Here is a 23,442-nt window from a genome sequence, read left to right as displayed (position 1 = left end):
GGGAAAATGTGGGCCCTCTCTGGAACAAAACGGGAGACCTGGTTACCCAGAACACAGAGAAGGTGGAGGTACTCAATGACTTTTTTGCCTTGGTCTTCACCGGCAAGCGCTCGAGCCTCACTGCCCAAGCCACAGAAGGCAAAGACGGGGACTGGGAGAATGAAGAGCCACCCACTGTAGGAGAGATCAAGTTTGAGACCATCTAAGGCACCTGAAGGTGCACAAGTCCATGGGACCTAATGAGATCCATCCGCGGGTCCTGAAGGAACTGGTGGATGAAGTCGCTGAGCCACTATCCATCGTACTTGAGAAGTCGTGGCAGTCCGGTGAAGTTCCCACTGACTGGAAAAGGGGAAATATAACCCCCATTTTTGAAAAGGGAAAAAAGGAAGACCCGGGGAACTACAGGCCAGTCAGTCTCACGTCTGTGCCTGGGAAGGTCATGGAACAGATCCTCCTGGAAGCTCTCCTAAGGCACATGGAGGACAGGGAGGTGATTCGAGACAGCCAGCATGGCTTCACCAAGGGCAAGTCCTGCCTGACCAACCTAGTGGCCTTCTATGATGGAGGGACTACATCAGTGGACACGGGAAGGGCTACAGATGTCATCTATCTGGACCTCTGTAAGGCCTTTGACACGGTCCCCCACAACATCCTTCTCTCTCAACTGGAGAGGTATGGACTTGATGGGTGGACTGTCCGGTAAAGGGTGAGGAATTGGTGAGATGGTCACATCCAGAGGGTAGTGGTCAACGGCTCAATGTCCAGATGAAGATTGGTGACGAGTGGCGTCCTGCAGGGGTCCGTGTTGGGACCGGTACTGTTTAATATCTTCATCAATGACATAGACAGCGGGATCAAGTGCACCCTCAGCAAGTTTGCAGATGACACCAAGCTGAGTGGTGCGGTCGACACACCAGAGGGACGGGATGCCATCCAGAGGGACCTGGACAAGCTTGAGAAGTGGGCCCGTGTGAACCTCATGAGGTTCAACAAGGCCAAGTGCAAGGTCCTGCACCTGGGTCGGGGCAACCCCCGCTATCAAGACAGGCTGGGGGATGAAGGGATTGAGAGCAGCCCTGCCGAGCAGGACTTGGGGGTACTGGTGGGTGAAAAGCTGGACATGAGCCAGCAATGTGCCCTCGCAGCCCAGAAGGCCAATCGTATCCTGGGCTGCATCCAAAGAAGTGTGGCCAGCAGGTCGAGGGAGGTGATTCTGCCCCTCTGCTCTGCTCTGGGGAGACCCCACCTGGAGTCCTGCGTCCAGCTCTGGAGCCCTCAGCATAAGAAAGACACGGGCCTGTTGGAGCAGGTCCAGAAGAGGGCCACGAAAATGATCAGGGGGATGGAACACCTCTCCCATGAAGAAAGGCTGAGAGAGTTGGGGTTGTTCAGCCTAGAGAAGAGGAGGCTTCAGGGAGACCTTATTGCAGCCTTAAAGTACTTAAAGGGGGCTTATAAAAATGATGGTGGCAAACTTTTTAGCAGGGCCTGTTGCGACAGGACAAGGGGGAATGGCTTTAAACTAAAGGGGGTTAGATTTAGAGTAGATCTAAGGAAGAAATGTTTTATGCTGAGGGTGGTGAAACACTGGCACAGGTTGCCCCGAGAGGTGGTGGATGCCCCATCCCTGGAACCATTCAAGGTCAGGTTGGACGGGGCTTCGAGCAACCTGATCTAGTTGAAGATGTCCCTGCTCATTGCAGGGGGTCGGACTAGATGACCTTTAAAGGTCCCTTCCAACCCAAACTATTCTATGATTCTATGATTCTATTCTACTTTGGCAAAGCTGGTAATGGGAGCCATAGCAAAAATTTAACCTAGAGAGAGTGATAATTTCTCAAGAAACCCAGAAGGAATTAAATCAGATGGAGGAGGAGAGAAATGAAATCTCAGCAGTTTATTTAATTCTTCCTTTATAAAATGAAATTTCTATCCCTAATTTATATTCATTTTCCTTAGAGAGTATTGATAATAGCTAAGGTTTGTTAAAGGACCCCAGAGAACTCTTACAAGTATATATTTGTTGATATTTATATAATATATTTATAAGTTTATAAACATATTTGAAGCAAGCAGGTTATATAGACAGCTAGTTAATTCCAAGATTTTCTTATTGCTGATGCATTCATCTGTTTCTCTCTGGTTTCCCCTCCTCTGTGACTTTAAGATTTCTCTCTTCCTAAATTAGGCCTCAAACCTATACAAAGAGCCCTGCAGCTGTTTACAGTAATTCTTTTTTTTTTTCTTGACTTTCTGGTAGTTCTTTAGCATTCAAGGGTCCAAATCAAAAGATCCAGATGGGAATGGAGAGTGACAAACCCCTGTGTGTAAATGCATTATCTTTCTGCATAAGAAATGCTGTATTGATTTTCATGGGAAGAAATATAGGAATAGTTCAGAGGTCAGCAGAAAGCTAACCAGTCTGCAGTTGAACACATACAGGTTTGCTGTCTTGAGGCCTTCAACTGTGTATACAGTGGGGAAAGATCTGATATCCTTGTATGTGCTTTACAGCATCACAATCACTCACTGAGGTGTTATTTCAATGAGTTACCAAGAAGACTACCAATGACTTACATTAGGGTCTGATTAGCACCCGTTCCCTTGTTGTTCATTCAAGGAGGGATTTCTGTGTCAGCGTTTCAATGGGCTCAACCAAAATGACAAATCATTTGTGTATTGCCTGACACCCACATTGCTGCTGAGGAGGGGAAAAATTCTGTTACACTATCGGGCACTATGTCTCAACAAAACCACAGTACAAAATATTTTCCAAAGGATTTCTGTCTTTCTTGATGGGAAAACCTGTATTCCAGGACCCTCCCAAGATGTGATTCTTCACCATAAACAAAGCCTCCAGTCTGCTGTGCCACTGCAGTTCTGTTCATTTTCAAACAATACAGATTTCACAGATGCTGAAATAGTTTGTGGTGGAGAGGAGAGATAAGGAGACAGTGTCTGGATGTCATTTCACAGCAAAACTCCAGCTCCCTTGCTTTCTCAGAGAGCCCTCAGCACTGCTATGGTGCATACATGAGAGGTTAAGAAAGCCCAATTTTTATGTATAGAGCTAACCAGAGGAATGAAAGGAGGAAGTTACTACACAATACCAGATTTGTCTGTTCTTGCGGAGAAAATGAAGCACCAGCAAGATTGTTTTAAGAGAAGGGTGTGCAACACTGCTGACTCTTCTCCAGTGCTCAGCAAAGAAAAGCAGCCATAAAGGAGAGCAATAGAGGCCCTTCTTTGGCAACTTTTTCAGCTGCTGCTGCTGAAATGCTGAAAAAATGGAGCTGAGGAAAACAGTATCTGAGTAACACAGGAATAATAAAGTGCTTGAAAACTTGAAAGCTATATGCATGTGTGATCTTTTAGACAGCAAAGCTATTTTTGCTAGGACTGGTGGAAGTACTTGAGAAACTGTTTCTTTGGCACCATTTGGAAATAAATTCAATAGGTTTTATACAGGCAAGCACTCAAACTCTGTAATATATGGACTTCAAAAATAGTACCAGGACATAGTGTAGACTTCTATTATCTTTAAAATAATCTCAAGAGAAAAAAGCAAGAAATAAGCAGTGTATTTTTGTTTAGCTTTAAGAAACTGGTATGCAGTTGAAAAGATTAGCTGGCACGTCCTGACAAAGCTAGCTGACTACTAGCAGCTTCTTCCCACAGGTTCAGCAGTTTGGTGAGCCCCTATTCAGTGATGAACTGGCATCATGGGGATTTGCTGAGGTGTACCATAGGCAAATGGCTTCTATGCCCTTTTAGCAATTTTCAGATTAGAAGCTTGTAAGTCACAGATCAATCAACAGATCTCAGCTGCTTTACAGCTCAAAAGTAGCTAAAAGATAATAAAAGAAAATCTAGTGAAAAGTTGAAAGTCACACAACAAAGTCCAGCTGCACATTCAATGAGACATGCACACAGGGAAACAGCTTCTTACGGTTCAGCTGTTCGTGTTCCACCAACAGATGCTTATCGCTTCTTCTTTATGGCTTACTACACAGTGACTCAACTCAGAACAGCATTTTGACTCAAAATCTGGATGAAAGCTTAGACTCTAACCCCATAAAATTTTCTTTTAAAGACTGTTTACAGGTGCAGTGTCCATACAGAGGCCTCTCTGCCTCACGTTTTTCTGGTCCAACAGGAAAACTTTTTTTGCCAAAGATTTAAACTTCCATGTTGCCCTTTAAGCCACTTAGCTCAGTCATCCCCTGTAATGCCACTTTTTTTTCTCTAGGCCTTATAAATTATGACAGTATTAATTTAAAACAAAATTTGAAACCACTGGTTTATGTTCTTTGCTTATTACAGCAGCTTTTGGAGATGGCAACCCAGTGGCCTCAAAATGTTTACAAACCAAACAGATAAATGGAGAACAGATGTAATTACAAACTCAGGTGATAATCCATTTTTGAATGCTTGTTTTACATAGTTTAAACTGCATTTGCTGTTGTCATAAATAAGGTCTTAGTTAATGTGTTAAAGCTGTCCTAAAAACCAAAGTTGTATTTCATCTAGGCCTTAAGAAACTTTGTCCTTTTGTCTCAGTATCTTCCTTAAAGTGTAAAGAGTTAGTAAATGTCAGAGTAGACAGAATCAGGGAATATCTCAGTCAGCAGCTTCTAAACCAACAACTAATTAAAGAATTGAGAATGCAGCTTGTTTGCATGTGCAAATTTCAGCTACTGCCATATATTGGGGCTGTTCCAAAATCCTTTAAGCAGCAGTTACTGGGGTTACAATCAATGAACAATGTGTCTTCTATTATTTTTATATCTAAATATCTAAAATCTAAACCTAAGAATATTGTAAAAAATCGTAAATAAAATCTTTTTTAAAAATCTTTCTTCCTAAAGATGCCCATGAACAAAACCCTGTCTTACAATATTCTCAAATTTTTGAGAAGTTTAGAGATAGAATCAGGGTTGTTACTTCTATAAGAGACTGAGATAAAGCAAGACAATGAAATATTCTTCCCTCTCTGAAGTCCCCGTAATCTTCGAATAGTTTTTGTGATTTTTCTGCATTTTACATCATATATTAGATTAGATGCAATTATACTTAACATCACTGAAGTCAATTAATGGAATTGCTCCTTTTTCAGTGTGCCTATAGACAAAACAAGCCCCAGTTTGATCTATGTCAAATGCAAATATAAAAAAAGGTATTCCTGTGAACAGCTAGCCCAGATAATCATTGATGGAGAGGAAAGAACTTGATACAGATTTCATCTCTGTCCATTGAATATCTCATGACTTTTTTGATTTCCTTGCTCTATCTACCCAGAATATTTTCTTTAAAAGCGGCATGTACCTATTCCTCCATGTGTTCAGGAACTTACCTCCACCCTTCCACTTCCCACTCATTCCCACACACTTAGTTTCCTGATGCAAGCATCCCTTGTCTCTACATCCATCCTTCTCCAGCAGCAGATGCAGGAAGTCCAATCCTTCCCTTTGCTACTGCAGCCACTGTAGGGGAAGCTTCATGTGGATTTTTGAGAAAAAGAAAAAAAAAAAAGAAATGTCTAGTCAGGATCATCACTGCAAATCATCTAAAAAAAAAGAGTCCAGTATTTTTTCATGACATATTCCATTCCAGAAATCCCAGCTTTTCCATTTCAAAGGACATTTTTCGTTTAAAATCAACTTACATTTAAAAAAGGAATGGGTTTGTTTCCAAAGTATCAAATAAATAGCTGTTCTAAATGAAGTTCAATATTTGCCATTCCTGTCACCCTCATTAATGGCCAATTTAGCAACAAGGAAGCACCAAAGAACAATCTTTCTGGCTTGCAGCCTTTTTCTGGGTCACATATTGGCATGACCCATGTGCTAAACATGTCTAGTCGCCACTCACAATCAGACAAACAATCAACTTCTCAACACAGTTTCCTTCTGTGTCTCATCCTTGTTAGACAGCTCTATACCCCTTTTCCTTAAACTATGTCCTTTGACAGATTAAGATCATATACCTGATATATGCACAAACTGCACTGGTTTTGGCCAACTACAGAGGAAAAAACTGAAGGTCAAAGTTGATTTCTTACAGAGAGAGTTTTTCAAACATCTGCTTTTATAATGTAAAAACATTATGTTCTTTCCATTTGTGAGAACAATGTAATAAATCCCATAGACTCAATCTATTTATTTAGTAACACTTTCGTGTTCCTACTTTAATAGCCTACAAGATTGTTGACTGAACATACATTGTGCGTTGTCAGCACTTGATAAGATTTTTAAGATATTGTGGTATTTAACATGTTTGCTTTTATTGTTTTATGTACTAACTTAAAAAAAAAAAAATTGTTTTTCGTCTGGTGTTTCCAAAGACATAACTTTCTACGGTGCTAAAGCTGACATTGTTCTAATTAGCAAAATTCTGAAACTTTTCTATAAAGCTGCTTTATAATATCCCTTATGCTTTAACAAGGAATAGCTGATGTATTTCACTGATAATATATAAAGTGATACCTTCTTAACTAAGAAACTTTTCACATTGATGTTGTTAAAGTTACAGACAGAATCCTCCTTCTAGATGCACTTTCCAGGAAAATATGCATAGCACTGCCTGCTCCAAAACAGATATTGTAATTCAAGCCAGACAAATTTTTCACAACTATTTTATTTCCTAAAGACATGATTTTAATAATTGCAAAATTATTTGTGAATTTTGGATGAATACACCACACAATCTCAAGCAGTTTTTCAAGGTTAGGTCCTCCCTTCAGACTGCAGGAGGAAGAGTCATTGCCTTTTGTCTGGCAACGATGTGGTTACCATGCCTCGCAGGAGGCAGCAGCCAGAGTCAAGCCTTCACTTGAGGGAGAGTGAACCCTTTCCACACTGCACAACACTAATTATCACATCCTACGATAATGTCAGTTGTGGTGCTCTCAGTCTGTCCCACCAATGCCATGATAAATAAATAAATATTCATATATTTATTTGCATAAATAATTAAATATTCACTGGAAAGTTTGTTCCACATGCATGTCATGTCCTACATACCTTGTCCTACATACATGTCCTATATACCTGGCTAGAAAATTGTTCTCTGGTGCGTGGCTTGCTTTCACTTTCCTTCTGACTCAATGCATAAATAGTTCGAGAAACTGGAACAATGTTTGAGCAAAAGCTTTTTTATCAAATGGGAAAACAGAGTGGTTTTCTGAGCTTGCCTAGCTTCCAGTGTTTTCATGCTTACTTAGACAAAATGGCAATACCTCCACCAGCAAGAAGCCGTTTCTGTTCCCTCAGAATATATAGTACCATAGAGTACTCTGGCTGTATAGGTTCAAATGCTTTCTAATGGGAAAAAAAACAACCCTGAATATAGATGCCTTACTTGCAGGTGGATACACTAAACTTTGGGATTTCCTAGATAAAAGAATATTACCTCCACCAAATTTGTATATATTTACCCCTACCTTTGTTTTGCTTATTGATCAAGTGCCCCGAAAATATTTTATTCCTGTGGGATACTGTTTGCTTTTAAATTTGTGTTTCTTTGAATTTTATTTTCAATTTAAGTATCACAAACCAAAAAGTTTTTATTTAGGATTGATCAAAACCTCCTCTTTTTTTTGAATCATACTTTCCAACGTAGACCCCTTAGTTTCCTTAGAAGTTTTGGACAACATCTGACCATGCTTCTCTTCAGCCCATCAGTTTTGTTCATCCTTCAGCCCTGACATTTTTTTAATCCTTCATTCTGCACCAGGTGTAACTCTAATTCTTGGTTTTGGCTTTCCCTGATCATAGTAACTATCTTTGTTCCCCACACTTGACTCTAGCCTTGCTTTAATCATTGAGCCTAGCCATCCACAACCTAGTCTTGTTTACTCAAAGCTTTAGTTCCACCTCCAACAAAGTGAGAAAAAGATCGGTATCTCCGTCTATTCTAAGGGAATGTGCACAGAGTTAGAATTCAGTCTGGGTTCAGGTACACAACGAACTCTTAAACTTTTGATTAAGTCCTGTAACATCGTCCTTTTGTTTAATTCCTGGTTCATTTTCCTTTAGGTTCCTAACCCAACTACTTACTATGATAACCAAATCCTGATAATAGTAACACAGCTTTCCACATTCTCCTTCAAAGCCAGGGAATAGTAACAGGGATGATCTTTTTGAGATAAAATTTGCTAGGATAGCTGGTGTTTGCAGTGACACCAATTTAGCCAAGAGGTGTCTTGGTTTGCTGGAGTTTCAGCAAATGAGGAAACCAAAGACAATAAATGATCAAAACTAGGGTCCTAATATTTACATTTGGGCAGGCTTATTGCTTATTTTCTTGGTTACTAACTCTAGTGAACATTAACGCTAATGAACATTGAATTTAAACAAATTTAAATAAAGATTTCTGAGAGAAAGATCCTTACACAGAGTATTAGAGTTAGCATTAGGAATGGACAGAGTCAGTGAGATTATTGTTTATTCAAAAGTGAACAACAGATTTGCCACACCAGGAGGTTCTGGTGAGGGGTAATTACAAGAACAACTCTGTCATAGAATTGTCAATGGAAAAAAATCATAGATTCAAAGCAATGGTTGGCAATGAGAATTCAAGGTCTATGTTTGAGAAATGGCACTGAAAAGCAGTCAGTGGCTATGTAAAGCAGCAAGTCCTGCAATAGCACCTTAGCACTTGTTGGAAGCATGTCTCATATACTTTCTCAGTCAGTCTCTTTTCCTTCTTTCTTCTTTCAAGGTCCTGGCTCTGTGCCTGGCCCTGCTCTGATAGGCAGTGTGCCTCTGGGATCTGTGGGATGCTCACAGCGTCCTTGGCAAAAGGGCCTGGACACCCACAGCTGCTGAGACAGGAACCTGAGTGTGTACTGTACATCTCAATGGGACACCCAAAACTCTCCAAGAGGGGGTTTGCCCAAAACTGATCATGTTGAAGAGGAAGATGGCCACAGCCAGGTTAAGCCCTGGAATTGCAAAGAGGTTTTTTAAAAGAAGGAGTCAGCTTGAAAGAAGTATAAAAGAAGCACAAATATTCGTAGCAGTGCAGAGAAACCTTGCAGTGGAAAAAGCAGCAGTCAACGACAGGCTTGCCATTGCCAGAAATTGCCCTGAGGTATCACAACCACTGCCAAGGCTGGACAGAGCAGCCTCCCTGTTGGATGCCTTGAGCAGCCTGTGGGGTGGATGACAATATGGGGTGCAACGCACAGGGACCTACCACGACTGTGCAGGTATGAGCCTAGCAGCATGTGGGTTAGCAGTTGAGGGGAGCAGCATAGATGCGCTTAAAACTTCCCGCAGGAGAGGTGTGCAGCTTGGAGGAGTGGCGGGGGTGCATTTAACTCGGGAAGGGGGGAGATATGGATGCAATTAGAATTTTCTAGGATCAACCATAGGAAGCTGTTGAGAAATTTGCAGATGTATATTAACATTTAGTAAGTGTCTAGTATTGTGATTTATCTGTTGAGTTCTTGGTATTGATCCTGAATGCATAGATCACTAATTGCTGGTTAATTACATGTTGCTAACAAATCAAATCACTTTTATTCTGATTTGGTTTAACCTATGTGAACTTAGCCTGCAAAAAGTTCCAGAAGAAAAAAATTTTGTCAATGATTTGCACAGAAGCAAGTTACCAGAAGTACAGAGAGGATTTTTTTTGTATCGTCTGGTCACGATTGCCAAATACCTGTTAAATACCATTAAAAAAACCCCAAAAACCAAAATCCCCCAAACCCCCAAAAGCAATTAAACAAAAACTACCAAAAAAAAGTCCTTGTTGCTCAAAATTGCAGCCAGATAAGAAGTTATGAAATGAGTAAGATGGACAAAGAAAAAAAGTTATAGAAAGTATTGGTGAAAGGAAGAAAGGATAGAAACTGTGAGGGGGAAGATTTCCATTATATAGGCACTACTATAGATGTTTCCTTTTGTTAAGTATTTCTTAATTCATCTAACAGTTTCCTATAACAACTGTACAATTTCTTATTAATTTCGGGGAGTGTGTGGGGGGAGACATACTTCACATCCATGAAAAGTCACTCACATAAAGCTTGACAAATATGTTACTCCCGGCCTACCTAAATATGAATACAATAAATACAATTACACCTTTACTACATGCTACCGTAAAGAAACTCATCCAAAGACTGTATTAATCATTATTCTCATTTTTTGTGAATTAGTCAGCTAACTGAGCCAAGGTATTCTTTGGTCAATGTTTGCTGTGATAATTGTCAAGGAGTTGAGAAAGAGGAAAATAAAGGATTAAATAGTGTCCTGTATGGCAAACACAGCTCATAATTATTTTTAAAGATCAAAAAAACCCAGAAGGAATTATTTTTCTACACCGCAATCTTCTGTCACATGGACCCTCTATGAAATAACCAACAAACAGTATCCTAAGAATATTATGCAAACAGAATATGAGGTTATGGGCTAGTGGCAAAAACTCAGAGAGGGTTGGGGCTTTTGTCTCTGTTTCCTTTTTTTCCTGCATTTCATCTTGCAATTAGTTAAAAACAATTTAGAATAAGGAATTTAGCCACTGACAGTGGTTAGCATTTTCTATGCCTGGCCAGTGATATTTGCATTCCAGTTAAACAGCCTCAAATGTTGACAGAGTGATACAGGTGAAAGTGCTTGTATTTTGTTGATGGTGCATATTTGAAAGCTAGCTCACCTTTCGGAGGGAGCAGGAGAATTACTTTCAGATCAGCAGTGCAAGAAATAGGAAAGGGTATATGGATACAGCAAAACATTTGTGAGGAAAGTTTTGTTGTCATTATCTAAAGATAAGAGACATATATATTATGGTTTGTTTGAGGGTATCAATTTTCTTACAGCTTTAATTTTTGTAAATCACAGGCACAATTTTTTTTCTTCTACAGTTATTTGCACCCCAATTTAAGTCATTTAGATGTCATGGGACCTGATACAAATACACAACTGCTACTTAGATGTTTAAATTAGCTAAAGTGAGCCTGAAGCTAATTGCACTTGCAAATTGCTTGCCCAATAAAGGCCAGTTTGACAACCCAGGTACACATAATATTTGCATGTACATCACTTCCAACATTCATGCTTCTTCCTAATACCTCCCTACAACACGTGCATCCATCCCCATTATAGCTTCCAAAGATGAGTACTAGAGATCATGTTGACTAACCTTAATTATATATCTATCTTTTAGTCCTTTAACAACTGAATCCCCTGTCACTTTGTCTATTATTTTGCCCACAACTCACATCAGACCAACTGCTCTGTGGTTATCCAAATGATCCTGTTCATTCCTATGTACACTGGCACATTCTCAAACTTCTCTCAGCCTTCCGGAGTTCTCTTGCTGTTCCAAGATCTACTGGAAATTAATATACATGATTTTCAAGATAATTAATATACAACATCTTTCAAACAAATTCTTTTACTGCTCTTGGGTGAATACTGTAGCTATTGATACAAACTTTCCATTTCATCAAAGCAAAACATTACAGTTCACATCTCCCCTTTTATACTACTATATTGTAACAACAAAAATAACGTATTATTAAGTCCAAAATAGGATGCTATCATTTTGAAGTACTAAAGTATTATGTTGGGGAGGAAATGGTTAAAGTAGCACACTGTTATGTTGTGTGCAAAGTAATACTTACTGTTTTTTACCAAAATGAAGTTTTGAAAAGCAATTTCCAATCTCTGTATGAATGAACTTCAACAAAAGAGCATCCTTCCTAGAAAATGTTTTCATCAGATTCAGACATATTTCCATCATAATTATAATTCTTTAAGAAATCCAGGACTAAATTATGAAATTCAGTTACACGCTGCCAAAGTTTTTGTTATAAAGGGGCGTATCTTTTTCCACTGTAATGTCTCTTTTTACAGCTGTCCTATGGTCTTCTGGTGACAATTACCATATTGTTAAATATACAGTGAACAGCTAGAGCTGTTGATTTTAAAAACTGTGTCAAGACTATTATGAAGGGTCCCAAGATACTAAGTTTCACCATGAAAAATTAAATTGATGCTGTTGAAGACTGATGACAGGCTGGTGATCTCACAGAGTTTTGGGGATTTCTTCTGGTTCTTTAGCTTTCCTTTCTTTAATTGGTTATCTCAAGGCATGGGAAGACAGAATGACCCAATTTCAAAAAATGAGTTGTAATCACTAGGGATTTTTTTTTTTTTTAGAGACATTTCATGATATAGTCTGAAATCCTGATGGAAATAACAGTGAATAGCTCATCAGCCTCCAGGAGGATGAATCTGAAACATTTTCTGAGACAAAGACAAATCAGGTATGTGAAAACTTGCACTGAGCTGACATACCTGCTAGGCAAAATGTCTCTTATCGCTAACTGTAAAGTTTCAATTCTGAACTTCATATACTTGATGTAAGAGTTTAGGGGTTTTGAGATGTAAAATGGATCTGAGGTTCCTGGTATCTTTAAGATTAGTAAATAGGTTGTAAAGACATCTTGTTCAGATAGTGATAATACAGAAATACTGTGCTATTTCCCACTACATCCTGAAGAAATTCTCAGATGGAAATAATTGATACTGCTACTGTCAAAGGGGAAGCTAGAAATCTATAGCAAAGCTCATCTTGATATAACTAGATAAACAAACTGAAAAGATGAACATAAACACTTCCTTTGGTATTTATTTCTCTCCAGGATTCCAACCCTAAAAAATAAATCATTTGTAATATAAGAAATCTCAGACATTACATTAGTATTTCTTTTCTAATCTTAAGAGTTACTATTACCTAATGTTTATAGCTTTTTTCTTTTTTTTTCTAGAGCCTGATTCCAAAAGAAAACAAAGAAATTTTGACAGTTTAAATGTACTGCTCTGTCATCTTTGTATTTTATGAAAATTATGAAAATTTTAAAAAACTTATTTCTGCTTCCCAACAGCAGTTGATAACCAGGAGTGGCAGACATCAGGGTGAAAGAAGACGGGCAGAAAATTTCATAGATAATGTCAATGACTGAAAGACATCTTTGAGAACATGCAGCAGCCAAAGCAAGGAACAGTGAAGAACATTGATCCCACAGTGGAGGTAACAGGACAAAACTTATAAACTCATAGCAAGTGATTAATAAATACACCTCCTCATTCTACAAAACATCCGTCACATGGATTAAATGTGCTGCATCTTGTAGAGAACAATAATTCATAATAATACCCTACTTCTGTGGAACAGAATGAATGTCATGTCAGATAGGTTGTTGAGGGAGAAAACTGGGGCTAATACAGACAGGTTGTCTGGAGGCCTGAAAAGCAGGAGATGCTTTTTAACACAGAGTTACCCTAGACCTTTGCTATTTGAACCTAATATGGGCTCTTGAAGGATTCCAAATACCTTACCTGATTCCTTGGGAACTAGATGCCTTGCAGATGAAACTAAACTGCAAGATGCAGTTCAGCCACTTTTGGTATCCATATGTATATGTTGATATTCATCACTACTGGAGCTATGCTTTCAATATTTACCCAGTAATAAATTGTACTGAGGTGGGAACAGTGGCCTCACCTGAGTGGACTGAAACGCATGATGTTGCTAACTACTGTAAATTAAGTTCTTTATTTGGTTTTGTAATTTACTAAATTCAAGTAAGTTATATTGCTAATGCTTAATCATAAACTACCTGCTGACGTTTCTACAGACCTCAAAATATCAAATAAATAAAGACGGTTCTATGGGAGCATTCACATAGTTTAGTTATCAGGTTAGAATATGACTATGTTGTCTCTGCTTCCTGAAGAGGCAAACTTTTGGGTGTAAACTAGAGAGCTAATCTCTTCGTGGTTTCTCTATAGCCTTTAGGAGGAAACTTGAGCCTTTAAGCTGCATCCTGCTCTGAATATCTTTCCAAAGGCTTTTTCCATTATCTATACACAGAGCCCAGGGAAAGTAGCTCCCTAAGCATGTCAGGTGGGTAACGTGAACCCTCCTCAGAAGGTCATCCTGGCACTGAGAAGTCATTGCTCTCGCTGGTAGTGAGGGGGTAGTGAAGACGTGTGAGAAGAACATAGTTCACATAACCATGTTGAAAGCCAATTCCTGCTAACAGACAGAAATATCTAGTATTGAGGTTGGCTAGAGATGAGTCCAACTTCTCCCAGTCAGGACTTGGATAATAGATGTTTCCAGCTGCAAGTCAGAGCAACAGGACTTTTCACATAGGCAGATACAGCCAGAATGTGTCCTACACTGAGGAGCTGAAATACAATGGTTGAACTGTATATACAATATCAAACAAGGAAAATAACTGATAGGGATTACCTAACATTTCTAAATTGATAGGGTTTTTTTCATTAATTTGTAGCTTTCCTTCACTGTAGAAAGCTTTATGTTATACTACATTTACCCAGTATGAGTGAGACTCACGTCATCTGTCTTGAGCCACCAGTCAGAACACTAGCTGTCCATGGTGTTGTGGTTTACCACAGTTACCAGTTGTTACTGGTTACCTCAGCCAGTAACTGAGCACCACACAGCTGCTCGCCCACTCTCCCTGCCCTCGGTGGGATGGGGGAGAGAATCAAAAGAGTAAAAGTGAGAAAACTTGGGGATTGAGATAAGAACAGTCTAATAATTGAAATAAAATAAAATAGTAGTAATAATAATAAAAAATATACAATGCAAGTGATGCATGATGCAACTGCTCACCACCTGCCGACCAATGCCCAGCCAGTTCCTGAGCAGCGGCCCCCCCGGCCAGCTTTCCCCCAGTTTATATACTGAGCATGACGTCACATGGTATGGAATGTCCCTTTGGCCAGTTTGGGTCAGCTGTCCTGGCTGCGCCCCCTCCCAGCTTCTTGTGCACCTCCAGCCTTCTCAGTTGGCAGAGCACGGGAAGCTGAAAAGTCCTTGACTAGTGTAAGCATTACCTGGCAACAACTAAAACATCAGTATGTTTTCAATATTATTCTCATACTAAATCCAAAACACAGCTCTGTACCAGCTACTAGGAAGAAAATTAACTCTATCCCAGCCGAAACCAGGACACATGGCTTCCCTGGATAGACAATGGAAAGAGACAGGCCCCTGTAGAGGATTATCTGGCCCATAAAATATATCTTAGGTATCTGGGGATTCCTCCAGAGCTTTCTCTGTTGATGTTATCAGGCACCAATGTTAACTATGTTCCTAAATGACAAATCTGGTAGGTATGACACATCCAGGGGTATATAGGAAATTCCTCTTCACTACTATCATAATAAACATAGCCAGGTTCACCGCAGGAAACTAGAAATTGGGCTGAAGCACAGGAAGTTATCCTCCCTGCTTATTTACAATATTGTTGAACTGCGCATTGCCACTCCAGATGAAATGAGATCAAATGCCCAAGCCTATAAAACTGCAATGCTGTCACTGAAGTCTAGAAGTCTTTCCTACACATGGAAGCTCTGTGTTCTCTTAAACATGTTTCTTAGCATCTGCTATCCAAATACACTAAATCACACAAGCACTTTAGCCTTTATATAGTACTATATAAGCAATTGGACAAACAACCCTGTCTTCTTCCAATCATGCAAATCCTTTCAAATTCCTTCCTTCCTTCCTTCCTCTCTACAAAGAGGACCTGATCCAAATAAACAGAATAGCTGTGTTTTATGTTTATGAATTGTCTCATCAATTTTGTTTTATACTGCTCTAGTGTATGAATATTGTCACATAATTACATATCATTACATTGTTGTTACCCTTTTTCTTATGCATCTGTGCATTTTGAAGTGCAAGTTTCATGTTTCATTTATTTCTCTACCTCCTCCTTTCAATATTTTTAAAATCACTGTCAGTTTTTTGAAGGCTGGTCTGAGCTCTCTGATTTTTTACTACACAGCTGATTCAGCAATTAACGTTGCTTCCACACTGTTTTAGCTTTCTTGTTGAACCATTTCCAACTGAAATAGCACAAGAAGTTCAGTCCAAGTCAGTTAGCACAGTGACTTCTACTCAAAATAATACTGTTTTTCTTTCTTTTTTTTTAATTAGTCCTGAAATTACATCTTGACACTCTTTTTTTTTTTTTTTGTGAGTCAATGTGTTATTTTTTATTTTAACATCTGTAGCTCAACAAACTGGAATTCAGTTTTGCATACAATCCTGATGCAGACTTGCTCTTCTATTTCATTTTTCATTTTATACTATCAACCAGCTTTGCCAACACATTTTCACTGAGCAACATCTAACGGAAATATATCTCATGAAAGAGTAGGGAAAGAAGGAAGGCACTTCAGGGAGTTCTTGATATAATTACACAGTCTTTTATAAAATTAATAGAGGAGCTAATTTAGGTAAGATTTATTCTGAAAGAAAAGGTCCTGAATTTGAATTTTGAGTTGGGACACAGCTCTACCCTCAAATGTCTGCATTAGAGTGGTAATACAGTAAGATGGAGATAGCACTACTTCAGCCTATAACTGCCTGACCTTGAACCAAACAGGTGAATTGCAGTCCTTTCACAACATTGTATTTACACTACGTCAACAGGACATCATAACCATAATCCTGACCCGTGGTAGCTGTCCCTCTACCACAACAGTAGGACCACAAGAGGCCATACATTGATACAGCTTATATTTCAGGTTTTTTTTCATTTTCATTTTATGGAACTAATACCTCTTTGGAAGTGATAAACAAAAGAAACAACAGTAACAAGCTAACAGAGATCCAGATAACCATTTTGGACAGCTGTTAAAATGCTTATTTCTCAGGCAGGACTTGCTGATGTTAGCAGAGGCAGAGACAGTGGAACCACCATGACTACACCAATACATGATTCCTTCAACATCTTTGCCTGTATTTTCAAGCCGGCCAATATCCTTTGAAGAGATTCAAGTTGCAGCTGGATATTATTAGATTCAGAAATATTCAGATATACTATAGAAAAAGGGTGAAAGTAACAGAGAAACCTGGGTGTCCAGGAGAAAAGAACATGCCTCTCATTTATTGTCCACATATTGGAAAATTTTAAGAGCTTTCTCCTGCATATTCTGCATAATCTTTTATGACCATTCTCAATTATATCCTATAAATTTGAATTAGAGAAAGTTCTTCCAGCACCTAAAAAAATCTCTGTATAGTTGTTCCTTTGTCGATATGAGATGAAGTTTACCATGTTCTTTTCTCTAAGCTTGGTGGGATATTACAGCTTTACTAGTCCTTAATACAGAGGTGCAGTCCCCCCTACACTTTGCTTTCATCCAGCATCAGCTTCTGGCACTCTCCAACACAGCAAGTTCTGTTCAAGCCAGAACAAAAGTTTACATGAAGAGATAATACTTCTTAGAGCTGCTTGTGGCACTGAAATACTGTTAGGCTATAATGGTATAATGGATGTATCAATAAAGGCAACACTGGCATTATACCTGTCTCTGATAAATTCCCATCTCTCTGAGTCCTCCCAATATGGGGCGGGGGAAAAGAGGGAGTGACAAGTTGTTGAAATGGGATGGATACCACAGCTACAGCTCTTTCCTTCCCACGTGCCTGTTTAATTGACTGGTACCAATAACAGAAAAGGAGAATAACTGACTCTCACTACATTTATATGATTTGATTAAGGTAAAAATGCAATCCTAAACTGTATTAAATTACTCTAAATACCACAGTGAGTAGGGGAAAAAAAAATAAAAAATAGGCACCACAGAAACTTGGCAATCATCTGGAAGATGGCAACAAAAAATATATGTTGCTACACAAGCTTTGAAAAAGACCTGGAGGGGTACAGAGTCTTCAGTCAAAGTTAGGTTGTTAAAATACCTGTAACACTTCAGTGAACGGTGCAGTACAGAGCAGGTGAAAATGGAAAAAAAGTCTTAGTGCATACTGGATCAAAGGGAATGACTGGACACAACATCTAATATTTTCTAATAAGGTTGAAAATTAGTAGTCCTTACTTGGCAGTTGTTTTTTATTCTCATGACAATCTCAAGCAAACCATAATTGATGGCGTTTGTGCCTACTGCTGGACATATTATCAGAAAGGCTAGCTTTTTTTTTCTTTTTCTCCGTCTTCACTACTTTGAATGAAGAATTTGAATGAGTGTTTCCATTTATATCTAGTAAGTACTGTTTCACATAAAGCTTTTTTCCCCCTGCTTTATAATTCACCCGCATCAAACTAAAACTACAATAAAGGCATGCTGTTCTTTTAAATCACATTGAGAGGCTGGGCTAACTCCCATTGCCATTTTCTCTTTAACACAAGTAATTATACTCTTCAACTGCCCTTTGACTCTCTGTGGACCAAGGGCAGTCCTGCGTGGAAATGAACTTAATTAATTCTGTTCACTGGAGTGGAGTCTCTTAACCACGCTGAGGCAGCTTGTTTCCATAGGTTTATGCTGTTTGCTGTAAGCAGCTAGATCTATTTTTCCTTTCTAGGTTGCTCCTGTTAGCTCTGATATCTTGTCTTTGCAAATGGCGTGTTCAGTGTGAAGAATGAGTCCAAATCTTCATGCAGAACTGAGTGTGACTCCACAAGGAAACTGGCAGATTTTGCAGGTAAAAATTCTCAAATCTTTTGAATCAACGTATGCAAACGTAAGATCAGGGCCTGGGGCACAAGTTTTAGCAAAGCACTGAAGCACAAGTTTATTTAAGCATGTAATTAGGACTAGCTATTTTCTTTTCAGATTGTTTTACTGAAGAATGCAATTGTAATTCATTAAATTACTTGTGAATGCACAAAGATGTGAATTATTTGCAACAAATAGTATTAGCTAAGGATAGAATTAAAACAAAACAAAACAACAAACCAACCCAAAAGTTGTTTTGACACTGAAAAATACAAATATAATATTCAAGCTAGATTTACTTATATAATCTGATACCATATAGATGTGGTTATATGGTTTTAGTACGCGTTAGTTATTTGCCTTCACAAAAGGACAGGGATAAACTCTCCCTTGTCTGTATGTCCTTGACAGTTAGTTACAGGTTTTCTGATTGAAAACTGGGATTTGAACCCCTGAATATATATAAACCACTGCTAATATAAGGTATTTTGTAGTGAAGCTGTTATATTTTGCATTCAATCATTAGATATTTGTTGTTGAGGGTTAAAATGGCTGAAAAGCATGACTCAAGTTCCAAACCCTGCTCCAGTGTATATTATTTATTTTATATACACAGAAACAGTTTTTCAATAGAGAATATAATGTACACACGGGTAACGCTAGCCAGTCTGTAGGGCACTCTTATAAGATGTGTCTGGCCTTAACTTACATACTTGCCTAAGATCAGAGAAAGTATTTAGCTTAGTTTTCCTCATGTATGCTCAGTGTCAAATAGCAGGGCTACTTCTGCTAAATGATTTGGCTGCTTTTTATCTTTTTTTTTTTTAATCAGGTTCTACCTTTTTCCAGAAACAAATGTTAGAGGTGATACTACCACTAGGCACCATAGTCAGAAACTCCCCCAGAAATAACGTATTTTAAGGTACAGAATACATTGCCTAATCTTTCAGTAGTGTCTAAAATCATGAAATATTTTTAGAGTCAGAGTAAGTTGGGCCATTTTCACATTTCCTCATGCCTAGCTGCACTTTGGGATTTGGAGAGGAAGAGAAAACATAAATCCCAATTTAAAGCATGAGTGGTTGCTCTCATAGCAGAACTAGAACAGCCAGAACTAGAAAGTACTGGAGATCCCCCTGGGGAAGCCTGTTCTCAGGAGACTTCAGTCAAGTTTTGAGCCTGTACCAGCTGGGTATCTACACTTTCTTCAGAATTACCTGAAAGGTATCAAACCTATTCAGGTCCCCCATCTAATATACAATTTCATTTAGGTGATAACTTTCTGATTTCTTCAGCTATACTCTGTGGGACTCTAAAAGAGTTAGGACTTACTCTGCTGGATTTTTTACTGCATATCCATACACATGATGTACGTTTAGGTGGATGGGCCATCATGCAGACTATGACAGCTTAGTAGGCTATATAACTCAGTTATGTTAGGATAGGTGGTCCTCAGTTCCAGCTATAATCAGACTTCTGTTCTATTGCAGAATCATTAATGAAACAGAGAGACACAAAAAACATTAAATTTCCACTAAATTAGTAATTTAAAAGAAAGCTTTCTTATGGAAGCCTTTTTTAGCTAAAAAGCCAACTTTCAGTACTGTCCATTTAAGTCAAGGACAGTGAAAAGCAAGTAGCATTCAATACAGGAATTCAAGCTTCAAAGGGTTATCCTGAATTAGTTCACTGACAGAGAATTATCCAGGCAAAGGTCAGGCACTCATTAAACCTTATCTGAAGCCAAAGTTATATGTTATGGTTTATTGCCTCAAGTACCAATTAATAAAGAATTAAAGAAATGAAAAACCAGTGATTCATACCTTTGCCGGGAGAACACTCATATTTCAGCATAATGCTAAAATATTAATAGTCATTTTAGTCATGTAGTATTTTATTAGGCACTTAACTCTGTTGGTTTTATCAAAAGATATATGACATTCATTTTTAACAAAATGCTGAGGAGATTTGGGGAACATTTCTCAAAATCTAATAAAGTAGATTTGAGAGATATTTTCAAATGGAAGCCTTAAACAGAGGCATCAACTATTAATGAAGAAAAAATGCTTAATAATAGGGGTCTGGGTAGAGGCCATAAAGAACTGTTGACATATCACTGTGATATCAAGGGCAATTGTCTTCTAAGGAAGCTGCAACAGAAAACATTTGCTGTAGCAGTGTACAAGAGCACTAATGCATTTTGCTCGCAAGAGGACTTCTAGCAGGCTTATTTTTATCATCACAGGCATTTCATTAGTTTGACACAGTCTAGATATTTCTTGTCAGTGTTCAGAGAGTTAAATACTCCACACACACTCGCCTGCACAACTGTCTTCAAAATGCTCTGATTTCTTATTATTTTCATCGGCAGCATATGCTCCAAACCACCTAAGGCTCTGAACTGATGCCCTTTAGCATGCTAAACTGAAAATATGTTTGCACCTGCAGATGCCAACAAGGTTGCATCTGTCACAGAGCGCTTTCCATTGTCCTTGTTATCTGTCACATTAAGAGCTGGAAAACACAAGTCACCGGTGATTCTGAATGAAATAAAAGTGGCAAAACTAATGTCCAACCAGAGACAGAAACTTGAGAGTGTAGATAATCTCCTAGGTCAAATAATAATAACAATAAATGCCTGGCCTCAGTGAAAACAGAATAAATCTGCAAAGAAAAATAAATTCTGATAACTGAGTCTTCTAGCCTCAGCATGAGTAACCTTGACTACTTAGTCTGGTTACTAATCCTGGTTACTTAACCTGGTTACAGGACACTTACACCACTTAAAATTTTTCCTCTTTCTGTCTACCCGAAGAGAGAGTTTTCCACCACTGTAGCGATAGCTGAGCTTATCACAGAAAAGGTTATCGTTCAAGATTCCATGCGTTTAAATGCTCAACATACAGTCAACCACTGTTGCCTCTTTCTTCTCCTCCTCTGTAGAGGCACACAACCCTTTGCAAAATATTCTGCACATTTTCATGAGCATTTGGCTGTTTCTTGCTTGGTGTGTTATATCCCCCTAGTCATTATCTAAGGAGATTTGAATGGCCTGCTCTCTGAAATTTCTTATGTTCTTTCCTCGCATGTCCCATACAGGAATTCTTCCACAGGACAAATTACATTAAATGCTGACAAATCAAATTATGTGGATCCGAAGTTCCATGAAGTCAACACGGGAATTTTCAATCAGCTTCAATTCAGGTTCCTGAATTTTATTTAGACTGAGCTCATTGTTCTGTATTGTGGTGGTGTTGCACTGGAGAAAGCATATTTTTTAAATAATAAAAATAATAAAGTATTACATAACTCAAAATCAGTACACTCTTTTGTAGGTAAGATCTCAGAGTATATTACAAAACATTATGATTCCTCTTCTATCCCTGAAACACATGAATTAGTTCCCATGCTCAGAATGGGACTTTTTGTCTAAGTATTCTGTAGGCAGAATAGGTCTGCAGCAAATCTGGAGTCACCCATCCAGGTGAGTACTGACAAACTCCGACTGCTCTGATACGGGGGTTCAGACTAATTAGCCACTGTATTACAGTAGCTTGCTTTATATTGCCTCAGGTGCAGAGGTTTAACACAACTTTTCACAACTAAGTTAAACTAAAAAATTGAAAGCATGCTGTCTTCTCACGTGCAGCATTACGGCGCTTAAAAGCTGAGTGAGGTACATGCCTGCTTCACATAGCCGCATACCGATACACTGGAGTACAACTTTGCGTTGCAGCACTTTGGAGCTGAGACTCTGAGCACAGTGAAAGGAGAATGAGAGGGATCTTTGTCGCATGTATATACTAACCCCTGTGTTTAGCTGGTGGAAAGATTCACGGAGCTGAGGACCAGACAAGATGGTTATATAAGCTCATCTGACCTGTAGCAAAGACCATGGGAATCCCTATATCAATCCTGTACCACGCCCTAAAATCTCTTGCTGAGCTAGAAAGCATTATTTCAAGAGATAAGCAGGCTTGGTTTGGAGCTCAGTGACAGGGACCTCTGCACACTTCTGCATAGCTGACAAATAACTGCCCCTCGCTGTTAAAAAAGCACACCCTATTTTCTGTTTGAGTCTGTCCAGCTTCAGTTGCTGAGTCTTGCCCTGTTGCTTGCTGCTACACAACATCATTGACATCAGCTTAATAAATAATATGTCTGTATAACCTCAACAGGCTCTGCAGTCAAGGCCATCAGCATCTGATATATTTGGGGGTGATAATTGGAATAAAATTTCTATTTTCAACAATTCCTGCATGCTGGGGTTCATCTCTTAACATGTAGCTGAGGTGGTTCCATCTCTGTTTTCCAGAGAAGGAAAAGGCACAGAGATATGATGTACTTTTTCAGGCACTGGGTACAGTCGGTTCCTTAAGAAAGCTTGTCTTTTTTTTTTAGAAAATTAGAAAGGTTTACTGGTCTCTTGTGGTTTGTATTTTTATAGGTTTCAAACAATAGGAAACAAATGTGCCTTTAAAGAGAGAAACTAATTGTTATAAATTAACCTCTGAAGTATGTTTAAATATTTCCCTTTCAATTTGTGCAATAAGGGAACAATTTAAAAGGTATAGCAGGGTGCCTGCCACTTCTGTCCTCTGTAGGAGGAAAATACATAGTAGCATATGCCAAGCCTTATTCTCTTCCAAATGCTAACATGAGCGGATGTCAAATCAAATCTCTCACAGAAGCAGAAATGCAGCTGCAGGTATTATGTTTGTCAAAACCCTTCTGCTACTGATCTTTCAGTTTCTGTTTCTATGTTTAATTTATTTCCTCAGAATATTTAACAGAAATTTGCAACCCAAGATACTGTATGGATGTATGCATGTATGTGTATGCATGCGTGCCTGTATGCAGACATCTTTTAATCCCTTTATTACAGCTTTTGACTATTTTGCCAAAAGTGTCTCCATGAAAA

Source organism: Aptenodytes patagonicus, chromosome 2 (genome assembly GCF_965638725.1).
Source record: "Aptenodytes patagonicus chromosome 2, bAptPat1.pri.cur, whole genome shotgun sequence".
In the NCBI taxonomy this organism is placed as follows: domain Eukaryota; kingdom Metazoa; phylum Chordata; class Aves; order Sphenisciformes; family Spheniscidae; genus Aptenodytes; species Aptenodytes patagonicus.
Note: the sequence above shows the minus strand (reverse complement) of the source record.